We start from the raw sequence: 11515 nt of genomic DNA, 5'->3' as shown, positions 1-11515 counted from the left end.
AGCCAAAGACCCAGCTAAGCCCCTCCTAGATTCCTGACCCACAGAAACGGAGATGAGAAATGAGTGTTGTTTTAAGCCACTAAGTCTTGGGGTCATTTGTTACGTACCTATAGATAACAATGACATGACACTGATCTGCCCCCACAGGAAGGCCATGGGAGACAGGTTCACAGCCTTGGTATCAGGAAGAGCAGTACTTCTCCTCAACACTTTATTTACTGTTTATCTTATAGAAACAATGCACCATTTAAATGACCATGTTTTCTTCTTTGCTTTGGCTACTAGGAAGTTCAGAGCCAAATCTGTATCTACTTCTAGCCACTGCACTAGACCAGAGAGAACGCAGTCTTTCATCTTCTTAGCTGACCTTTAGTTTCCCTGTAAGCAGATCTTGATATCTGTTAACATATATCTAAAACCCTTTTGGATGATGGCAGTTTGATGATATTAAGGAAGGTAGTTTTTTTTTTAAAGTACTCATCTTTCAGAGATACACACTGAAACTTTTATGGAGGGAATACGATATTTAGGATTTGCTTCAAAATAATTCAGGGCAGAGAAGTAGATGGAATTATAGACGCAACACAACTGGCCATTAGGGGTATGGGGTGTTTATCTGGGGGGGATAAAGAAAATGTTCTGGAATTACATGGTGGTGATGGCTGCACAACCCTGTGACTATACTAAAAACCAGAAAATTATACCCTCAAAAACAGTGAATTATCACTCTATTTTTAATAATGGGCCATTAGTTGGTAACTGTTGAACATGGGTGATGGGTACAGAGAGAGTAACTGTGTAATGAGCTCTTTTTGTCTATATTTGAAATTGTCCTTAATACAACGTGTACAGTCCCACTGTGCTGTGCCAATGGTGCAGCTTTGGTGAGAAGGAGGGGCTGTGACGAGGAGAGGCCCAGGCAGGGGCTGCAGGGCTGCCAGTGCTCTCCTGCCCGATGGGAGCGGGGTCACACAGGCTCTTCACTAAGCTGCACACTTACAACCTGCCTGCTTTGGGGGCATACATGTTCTGAGGCAACAAAAAGCACACTGTGACATCACAGGAAGTTATATAAACAGCTTCACATCCCTTTTAGAGCAAGAGAAGGTAAAGCCACACCCACAACACTGCTCTCCCCCAGGACTACCTTAGCCAAGTATTGTGAATGAGAGCTTCTGAATCTGAGCTTTGTTTCCAGGCTCCAAGGAGATCACCAAGAACTCCGTACCTGGAAGAGCCCTTCTTCTAACAGGTGAGGCCTGAACAGCACTTTATACATCACCCTTCCGTGAAGAATCTCTTATATGTGTCCTTCACACTGTATTTCCAAATCTCCCAGTCCCGTGCTGTAATTGACCTCACGCCTGTGTGGAGTCAGCGACAGAGGCCAGCTGCAGCTACTCAGTTTCCCCAAGCAAAACCAAAGAGGCCTCCGTCAGCAGACAGGGCTGGCCTCAGCAACAGGCATCACAGGTGGCGCCCTGGACAATATTCACTTAGGCAAGGTCTCTACCCAGCATGGTGGGTGCACTGCTAATACTGCAGTGACCCAGAGCTAACGTAATGGGAAATACTTACTTTCAATTATTCATTCTCTTAGCACACACTTACTTAGACTTGCTAGGTGCCAAACACAGTTTTGAAGGCTTTACAAATACCAACTCAGAAATCCTAACCTGGTCCTCCGCATGATCTACAACTTCCTTCTCCGTGTTCTCTCAGAGAGGGAGAGAGATATAATTGTAATTGGCATTATTTTAAAACCCTTGGAATTTTCCAGGTCTGATTCAAGTTAACAAACTTGGCCAGGTGAAATATCACTAGACAATGAACATATTAGACCTTGCATATATGAACACAAGCAATTTCTAAGGCACCCGTTGGGCTTGCTAGGAAGTAGAGGAAATCTCTGAGAGCCCAGGCCACCTAAGCCCCAGGCCACAGCAAACTGAGACAGGCCAAGTGGCTGCAACTGCGAAAGACAGGAACACAGAGGGCTTCCCAAAGGACAAATGTTGCTGTCAGTGCTGCGATGGAGTGTGAGCCCTGGGAGGATAGCGAGGCACAACATGGACCACAGACTCCTGCTGACACCAGGCCTCCCCAAAGGGGCCTGAGCAGTGTCCGACCCCAGCTCCCTCAGAGACAGGCAAAAGCAAATCCACATCCTCTCGGGGGGAGAGCACCTCCAATTTAGGCCCTTACAGTTCCCACTAATTAAATTCAACAAAATATGAGCTAACAGTCACAACCTCCTAAACACATAAGGAAAGACCCACTATGAGCGAGAGTCAACAGGACCCACAACAACCGATTTCCACCCCGCAGGCCTCAGACACTGGAAAGATGATGCACAAAATAAAAAAGACTTCTCTGTGCAAGGTTCAAAGAAACAGAAGCCGGAACAAGAGACTGTCAAAAATGGCCAGGCAAATTGGAAAAGGAAGCGATTAGAAAGGAGAAAATATAGTTAAAATTAAAACTTCAAATGGATGGACAAAACGACAAGACCCAATCTGGGAGAAGATACAGGCAACCCTGGAACTGATAAAGATACAGATACCGGGTATACAAACAATGCCTAAAAATCAGTAAGAAAAAGGCAAATAAGTCAACAAAAATGGGCAGGGACATCAGGTAGATTTCAGAAAACAAGACTGGCCAGGAAACATACAAAATAATGGTCACTCTCAAGTACTAGTTAGGAAACTGCAAATTCCAACCTCAGTGAGATAGTATTTCACACCCACCAGACAGGCACAAACTTGCAAGTGGACAATACCAAGCCCTGGCGACGCTGAGGGACAACACCCTGCTACTGTGGGGGCCCCTTGTTAACAGCCATTGTGGAAAGTAATCATTTGAAGACGTATGCAAACCCTGTAACCCACTTCCACTCTTCCTTCCCTAGAGCTCTTAGAACTCCTGAACATGGGCACAAGGAGACAGATGGACGGTCATAGAAGCACTCTTGTTATATAACAAAAAGTTGTAAACCATCCAAATACCTATCAACAGGAAAATGAACTGAAGTATATTCCATGGTAAAATATCATGCAGCTACAAAAATGAACGAAAAAAGTCAGCAAAGAAGCAGGATAAAGAATCAACACAAAAAACTCAACTGCATTTCTGTATACTGACAACAACAATCCAAAAAGGAAATCAAGAAAACAATTCTATTCACAGGAGCCTCGAAGAGAATAAAGTGCTTTGGAATTAACTAAACAAAGAGGTGAAAGACTTGTACAATGAAAACTACAAAACACTGCTGAAAGAAACTGAAAAAGACATAAATAGACGGAAAGACATCTAATGTTCATGGACTGGAAGATTTAATGTTGCTAAGATAATACCATCCAAGTGATCTACGGATTCAATGTAATCCCTATCCAAATCCCAAGTGTTTTTTGTAGAAACAGAATATTCATCCTAAGATTCAGATGGAATCTCAAAGGACCCTAAACAGCCAATGATCTTGAAAAAGAACAAACTTGGAAGACTCACACTTCTTGATTTCAAAACTTACTACAAAGTTACAGTAAACAAAACAGTGTGGTACTGGCATAAAGAGAGACAGATAAACCATTGGAATAGACAGTCCAGAAATAAGCCTTCCCATATATGGTCAAATGGGTTTTCACCAGAGTCCCAAGACCATTCAAATTGGGAGACAATATGTCATCTTTTCAAAAAATGGTGCTGCGAAGAATGGATATCCACATGCAAAAGAATAAAGTTGGCCCCTTAGCTAACAGCATGTACAAGAATTAACTCAAAATGGATCAAAGACCTAAACCTAGGAGCTAAAACTGAAAAGCTCTTAGAAGAAAACAGGGCAAAAGCTTGAGGACACTGGATTTCACAGTGATTTCTTGTGCCCCAAAGGCACAGACAACAAAAGGAAAAATAGACAAATGGACTCATGAAAATTAAAAACTTTTGTGTATCCAAAGATACTATCAACAGAGTAAAAAGGCAACTCACAGGGAGAAAACATTTGCAAATCATTTCTCTGATAAGGGATTAATATACAGAATATATAAAGAACTCCTGAAACTCTAGAACAAGAATAACAAACAACTTGATTAAAAACCAGAGAATGACTTGAATAGACTTTTCTCCAAAAAAGGGATACAAATGGCCAATAAGCACATGAAAAGATGTTCAACATCAAGTCATTAAAAAAACGCAAATCAAAACCACAAGGAATATGATAACCACATCATTTCTATTAACAAGGCTCCTATTAAAAAAAGAACAGAAAATAACAACTGTTATCGAGGATGTGAGAAATCCGAACTTCACACATTGCTGATGAGAATGTAAAATGGTGCAGTCGCTGTAGAAAACAGTACAGCAATTCCTCAAAAATTTTAAAAGTAAAATTACTATATGTCCTAGCAATTCCACTTCTGGGTATAAACCCAAAAGAACTGAAAGCAAGGTCTCAAAGAGACATCTGTACACCCATGTTCACAGCATTATTGCAATAGCTAAAAGGTGGAAGCAACCCAAGTGTCTGTCAACAGATGAATGGCTAAGCAGAATGTGGTATGCACATACAATGGAGTATTACTCAGCCTTAAAAAGGAAAGAAATTCTGACACATGATACAACATGGATGAACCTTGAGGAAAGTATGCTAACTGAAATAAGCCAATCACAAAAAGACAAATACTGTATGATTCTACCTATATGAGGCACGGAGACTAGCTAAATTCATAGAGGCGGAAGTAGAATGGTGGGTGCTGGGGGCTGGGGGGAGGGAGTTGTGTCACTGGGTATAGAGTTTCAGCTTTGCAAGATGAAAGAGTTCTAGAGATGGATGGTGGTGATGGTTACACAACAATATCGATGTACTTAACACCACTAAACTGTCCATTTAAAAATGGTTAACACGGTAAAGTTGAAGTTGTGTGTATTTTACCACAATAAAAAATGGGAGAGAAAGAACAAACAACTTACAGGCTGTAATTGGCCTCCCTGGCTGTAGGGAAAAAACAAACCAACAAACGCCCTGCAGACACCAACACAGAACAACATGGCTGAATCTTAAATATAATGTTGGGTTTAAACTGAGTCACAGAAGACTACATAGAGTCTGTCCCCTAAAATAAGCAAAAGTAGGCAAGATATTATTTAGGAGTGTGTGTGTGTGTGTGTGTGTGTACAAATGTTTTCCCATTCAAAGAAAGGAATAACAGAAATAAAATGTAAGACAGTGGATCCCCCTGGGGGAAGGCAAGCGGATGGAACAGGAGAGGAGCGCAGGGCAGACTCTGCAGGATCGGGAATGTTCTTACATTGCGTAGGTCTTCAACTTCTAGCTCTCCAGTTGGGTAGTGGCTTCACAAGAGTTGATCTTATTATCATGTTTTATAATTTTCATTTATGTTGCACATCATCTTTTAAGAGGAAATTCACATAACATAACTTCACCATTTCAACTTTTTTAAGGTGTACACTTCAGCGGTTTTTAGTATCTTCACAATGTACAACCACTGACTTCTAACTAATTTCAGAACATTTCCATCACCCAGAAAGAAACTCCACACCCGCTCAGCAGTCGTTCCCCATTTTCCACCTCACCCCCAGCCCTGTCTACCACTCACCTCTTGCATCTCTAGAGATTTGCCTATTCTGGGCATTTCATACAAATGGAATCACACGGTGTGTGTTCTTTTGTGTCTGGCTTCTTTCACTCAGCACAATGTTTTCAAGGTGCATCCACATCGTGGCGTCTATCGGAACTTCACTCCTTTTGACGGCTGAGCAATATCCCACTGCAGGGATACACTGCATTTTGGCTTTTGCTTGGTTTTGTCTTGTTCTGACAAGGCCCAGCACAATTCGTCTCCAATCCTTTGCTGCAGCATCCAAGGGATTCAACTGTGCAGCTGAGTCAGTGAGCGGTGTGTGCTAACCCAGGGACCGGAGGTTTGCTGGGGGACTCACGTGAGTTCATGGGCCTCGGAAATGTTTCTACAGAAGAGCACACAGTCCGTGTAGCGCAGAATTGGGAAAACATGCTGTGTGCATGACACCTGCTGTGACGCAGCCATCCGGGCCTCTGTGTGGAAAGGACAGCAGGCGTGACAGAATGGGCAATGGACAGCGACGACTGGAATTGTACTTCCCTCTTCTTCCACATGGTAATTTTGTCTCTCTACTTTTTTACCTTTGACCCCCTTCAAACAAACTGGATGCATTTTGTCACTTGATGGACATTTGTGGGTTTTCTACTTTTGGGTTACTATGAAGAATGCTGCTATGAACATTCGTGAACAAGATTTTGTGCGGATAAATGTTTCCATTTCTCTTGGCTACATACCTCGGAGTGGAATAGCTGGGACATATGGCAATTCTGTGTTTAACTTTCTGAGGAATGGCCAAACTGTTCTCCACAGCAGCTGCACCTTTTTAAATTCCCCCCAGCAATGTATGAGGGTTCCAATTTCTCCACATTCTCATCAACACTTGTTATTTTCTGGGGATTGCTTCAAAGCAAGCATCCTAATGAATGAAAAATGATATCTCGTGGTATTGATTGGCATTTCCCTAATGACTAGTTATGTGTGTCTCTTTCCATGCGCTTATTGCCCATTTGTGTATCTTCTTTGGAAAAATGCCTTCACAACCTTTTGCACATTTTTAAATTGGGCTGTTGTCTTGTTATGGAGTTTTAAGAGCTCTTTAAATATTCTGGATAATAGACCCTCATCAGATATATGGTTTACAAATACTTTTCTCCATTCTGGGAGGTGCCATTTCACTCTTCATCGTGTCTTTTGAGGCACAAAAGTTTTTAATTTTCATGAAGTCCAATTTATCCAGTTTTCCTTTTTTTTTTGCTTGTGCTTTGGGTGTCCTATTTAAGTCTAATCGAATCTGAAGTCACAAAGATTTACACCTACATTTTCTTCTAAGAGTTTTATAGTTTTAGCTCTTACATTTACAACTTTGATCCCTTTAGAATTAACTTTCAAAGATTCTGTGAGGTAGAGGTTCAAATTTACTGTTTTGCATGTGGATATCCAGTTGTCCCCCACCATTTGACGAAAAGACAATTCGTTCCCCACTGAATGGTGTTACCACTCTTCTCAAAAAGTAACGGATCATATAAAGAAAATGTCGTCTCTAGATAGATATAAGGGAATACCATTCAGTCATAAAAAAGAATGAAATCTTGCCATTTGCAACAACATGGATGGACCTTGAGGGCATTACGCTAAGCAAAATAAGTCAGACACAGAAGACAAATACTGCATGATCTCGCTTATATGAGGAATAAAGGAAAAAAAACACCTCATAGATTCAGAGAACAGACTGCTGGTTGCCAGAGGTGAAGGGTGAAATGGGTGAAGGGAGCCAAAACGTACAAACGTCCAGTTATAAAATAAGTCAGTCACGAGGATGTAATGTACAGCTTGGCGATTACAGCTACAATACTTGTATCGCGTATTAGAAAGTCGCCGAGAGAGGAAATCTTCAAAGTTCTCATCGTGGGAAAAAACAATTCTGTAACTACATATGGTGACAACATTAACCAGACTCATCGTGGTGAGCATTTCAGAACTATATGCAAATACAAAATCATTATGTTGCACACCTGAAACTAATAGGATGTTGGAGGTCAATTGTACCTCAGTATAAATAATGGATCACAGTGTGTGTGTTTACTACTGGACTCACAATTCTATTCTATCGATCTGTGTGTGTCCTCATGCCCATACCATAGTCTGATCACCGTAACCTTCTAGGACATTTTGGAAGCAGAAAGTGAGTCCTTCAACGTTGTCCTTTTTCAAAATGTTTTTGGCTATTGGTGGTCCCTCGCAATTGTATATGAATTTGAGCACGAGTCTGTCCATTTCTGCAAATAAGGCAGTTGGGATTTGGACAAGAATTGCATTGAATGTGTAGATCAATTTGGGGAGTACTGCCTACACATCAGCTTCTGCAGACACCATAATGGTGATATAATCAAAAAGATTTTAAAAAAGTGACTCGACTTGTTGAAGGATCATGAAAGAAAGGAACAGGATGCTGTGATAGAAACCAGAAGAAAGAAAGAAACACCAAGTTAGAAAGAATGGTCAGGGAAGCCTTCACTGAAGAGATAACCCCTGACCTGAGGCCCAGGAGGAAAAGGGGAGCAAAGAAGAGCATTCCAGGCTAAGGGGATGGCACGGTCAAAGGCCCTATGGCAGTCAGGAGGAGGGCTCTCTCCAGGAACTGAGGGCAGGGCAGCAGGGCTGACTCAGAGCCTGGCAAGCAAGACCGGGGAGGGGGGAGAAGGTGCAGCAGGTGACGGCAAGTTTCTGGAATGGTACCAGGAAACTGATAAGCACGGTTACCTCCAGCCAGTGGGACTTGTACTTTTCACCTTATTCCTGTCTCTGCTTCAGAATCAACTGTTTTAGTAGTTTTACAAAAACCTGATGTTAAAAAATTACCCACCCCAAGACTGTAAAAATAAAGAGAAGCTTCAGTTTTGTAGCTATCAAAGAAAAGCCCATTTAAAGACCTGGTACAGGGGCAGGCTCCGTAGCCGAGTGGTTAAGTTTGTGTGCTCCGCTGTGGCGGCCCAGGGTTCGGATCCTGGGCGCGGACACGGCACCACTCCTCAGGCCACGGTGAGGCGGCGTCCCACATCCCACAACTAGAAGGACCTGCAACTAAGATATACAACTGTGTACGGCAGGGTTTGGGGAGATAAAGCAGAAAAAAAAAAAAAGAAAGAAGAAAAAAAAAAACCTGGTACAGTAATGAAATGAGCACACTTAGATGGACAATACTCACTGCTAGTGAGGATAGGAAGAAAGCGGCTCTTCTCTCCATTGCCGCTGGCAGTATAAACTGCTAAAGTGTCTAGAAAACAATTTAACAATACTTTCTGACAACAATAAAAATGTCCTAATCTTCTGACCCACTCACGGGGTTTATCCTAGAGCAATAATCCAAATGAAAGTAAAAGCTATATATGTACACATGAAAAAGGCCCCGGTATCTCCAATGTCTGCTGCACTCAATCCCCAAAATAGTATACCTGCTGACAACAGGGTAATGACTAAGTAATGACTTGATAAAAAGGGTTAATGGATTAATTGCCTTATGGTAAATTAATCTGATGCTATATCATACAAATATTAAAAACTGTAACTGTGAAAACTGATTGTACCAACATGGAAAAATGTTTTATGCAAATGATAAAACAGGCATATAAAGCCACACCTATGCTACGACGACAGTATAAAAGATGTACACAGAGGAACAAGGACTGGAAGGAAACACGAGACAGTGAGCAAAGATGATCTGATGCGGTGGTAGGATTATCGAGGATTATACCATGTTTAAATCTTAACTTAAAGGCCCTCCTTTCAGACAAATATTGGACACAAAAAGATTAAATATACAAGGATGAGAAAGCTTCTCCCTCATTCCTCTCTCCCTTACCCACATTCTGCTGAAATCAGCTCAAGACGAGCTCCCTTTTAGTGGCCCTTGTTTCTTCTTTAAAAGGCTCAGCACTCTCTCTGCAGAGAGAAAGGCCCTTTGTTGAGGGGCGGCTCTAATCCTCCATCCAACCCTTTGTCAGTTCCTGTCCATGGGAGCTGGGACTGAGGGGACTGGGACTGGACAAAGAGAATGGTGTCCCCAGGAAGTGATAAGGGTTGCAGCCCCTGAGAGCCCTACAGCTCACAGCTCCATATGGCCCCTCACAAGGGGATGTGAGGGGCACTATCTGTTTGTCCATCTGTGCCCCACCCAGAAGAACAGACTTCTTCTTTATTCCTTAGGAACAGACTATGGTCCTGACCACATGCAACCTATCAGACAAACAGAGTGGAGGTTGATGAGAAGAAGTCTCTGGAAGATCAGTGTCCTAGTGGATGGACCCAAAGCACGGTAGCATTCCCTACTGCTCCCCGAAGGGCCTAGGTCCAGGCAGGCTGCCCAACATGGCCTCTACATTGGATTCTTTCTCAATCCACTGCAGCCTGGCTTCTGTCCCACTGCACAGAAAGTGCTCTTGCTAAAGGAGAGTGCCTGACGTCCTAAGGAGCAAACCCAAGAGCTCCTCCATCCCACTGCATCCCCGAGGAACCACTCCCTCCTCCATAAGCCTTTCTCTTCCCCATCTCTCTCTTCTGCCTCTCCAATAGCTTCCAATCTTTGTCATTAGTTGAGCCTGTGCTCCTTACCCTTCAGTGCTGGAATCCTTCTCCAAGGTCTGTCTTCTGCCCTCTTCTCACTATTTACTCCCCTGGGTGGCTGCATCTGTTCCCAAGGCTTTCACTGTCACCTCTGCAGTGGTTTCTCCAGTCCCAAAAACTCTACTGAGTTTCAGACCTACTTTTCTAACAGCCAAATGAAAAGCACCATTTACAGAACATTTGTCATGCCAGTCACCGTGCTAAGACAATATCCAAGACCAGCTAAAAAGAAACCGGATCACAGAGAAGGTTGGTAAGTTGTCCAAAGTTATCCAGTTAATATTCAGGGAAGCAGGAACTTGAACTCACATTCATGTGACTTTGAAGCCTGTGCCAGAAGCGCTACACTCTACTGCAACCCTAAAAGCAGATACACTCTCTACCTCCTCCTCGCTTCCCCCCGTCACCCAACCCAAGCCTGCTCCTCCTCTGGGACTCCCCAATCTGGGCTGAGAACATCAGCAGCCACTCTTGGGCCTGCGGAGTCATGCTGGACTCCCTCTAGCTCACTCCATCCATCGAATCAAGCCCCAAATCTGGTCAATTCTCCTTACAGGTCTCCCCATCTGTCCCTCCTGCCCACAGCTCCCCAAGTGGCCTTCATCACCTCCTCCCCCAACTCTACAAAATCCTGCATCACTCACTCTCCACCTGTCCTCCAGCCTCTCCCACACCGCTGCCCTGGAAGCACACCAAACTCCAGCCGCCCCTCACGCTCTCAGCAGTTAAAGCCTCCCCCTGCCCCTCCCCTCTGCCATGGAACCTTTCCTGCCACCCATCCCCAGTCTACCTGGTAAATTCCCCTGCCACCTCCTCCATGGTGCCTTCTCTCCCTTCTGTTCAACCCTGGGAGACTTACCAATTCCCTTTTTGCTACTCTCACAGCACTTTCTGTTTGCATTCATTTATGGATTTAAGTATTGACTATGGGTACCTACCATGTGCTAGGCACTGCCCCAGGGATGGGAACAAAATGGTGAGCAAGATGAAGGCAACCTGGAACACACACAGTGCTGGGACACTTTCTTCTCTGGTACAGCTAGTGTTTGTAACCTGTCTCTCCCACGAGACTGTTATCCCCCTAAATATGATCCAGCTTGGTACCTCACAATCCACCATACATCCTAGCCTAGGTAGGCAGGCAATAATTTTTACTAAAATAATTTATTAATTCAGAAAATCCCCCTAATGGATTTGCCATCACCCCACCCAAATTTCAGCCTTTTAAAGCATCCCAGGTGCAGAATAAGTGGCTCTCAGCCCACGTCTCTTACCTGGAACACCTGTTCATCGAA

General features: G+C 43.4%; 1 long non-coding RNA gene across 1 annotated transcript; it reads left to right on the top strand.

The window, feature by feature from the left end:
- Positions 1-1099: 1099 nt before the first annotated feature.
- Positions 1100-10473, top strand: LOC139074725 (uncharacterized). The gene is made up of 3 exons (XR_011524416.1): positions 1100-1252; positions 9804-9912; positions 10372-10473. It is a non-coding gene; the product is annotated as an uncharacterized lncRNA (long non-coding RNA).
- Positions 10474-11515: the final 1042 nt, after the last annotated feature.

This window comes from Equus przewalskii, chromosome 12 (genome assembly GCF_037783145.1).
Source record: "Equus przewalskii isolate Varuska chromosome 12, EquPr2, whole genome shotgun sequence".
NCBI classification, from domain to species: Eukaryota; Metazoa; Chordata; class Mammalia; order Perissodactyla; family Equidae; genus Equus; species Equus przewalskii.
This window is presented reverse-complemented; position numbering and strand designations above follow the sequence as displayed.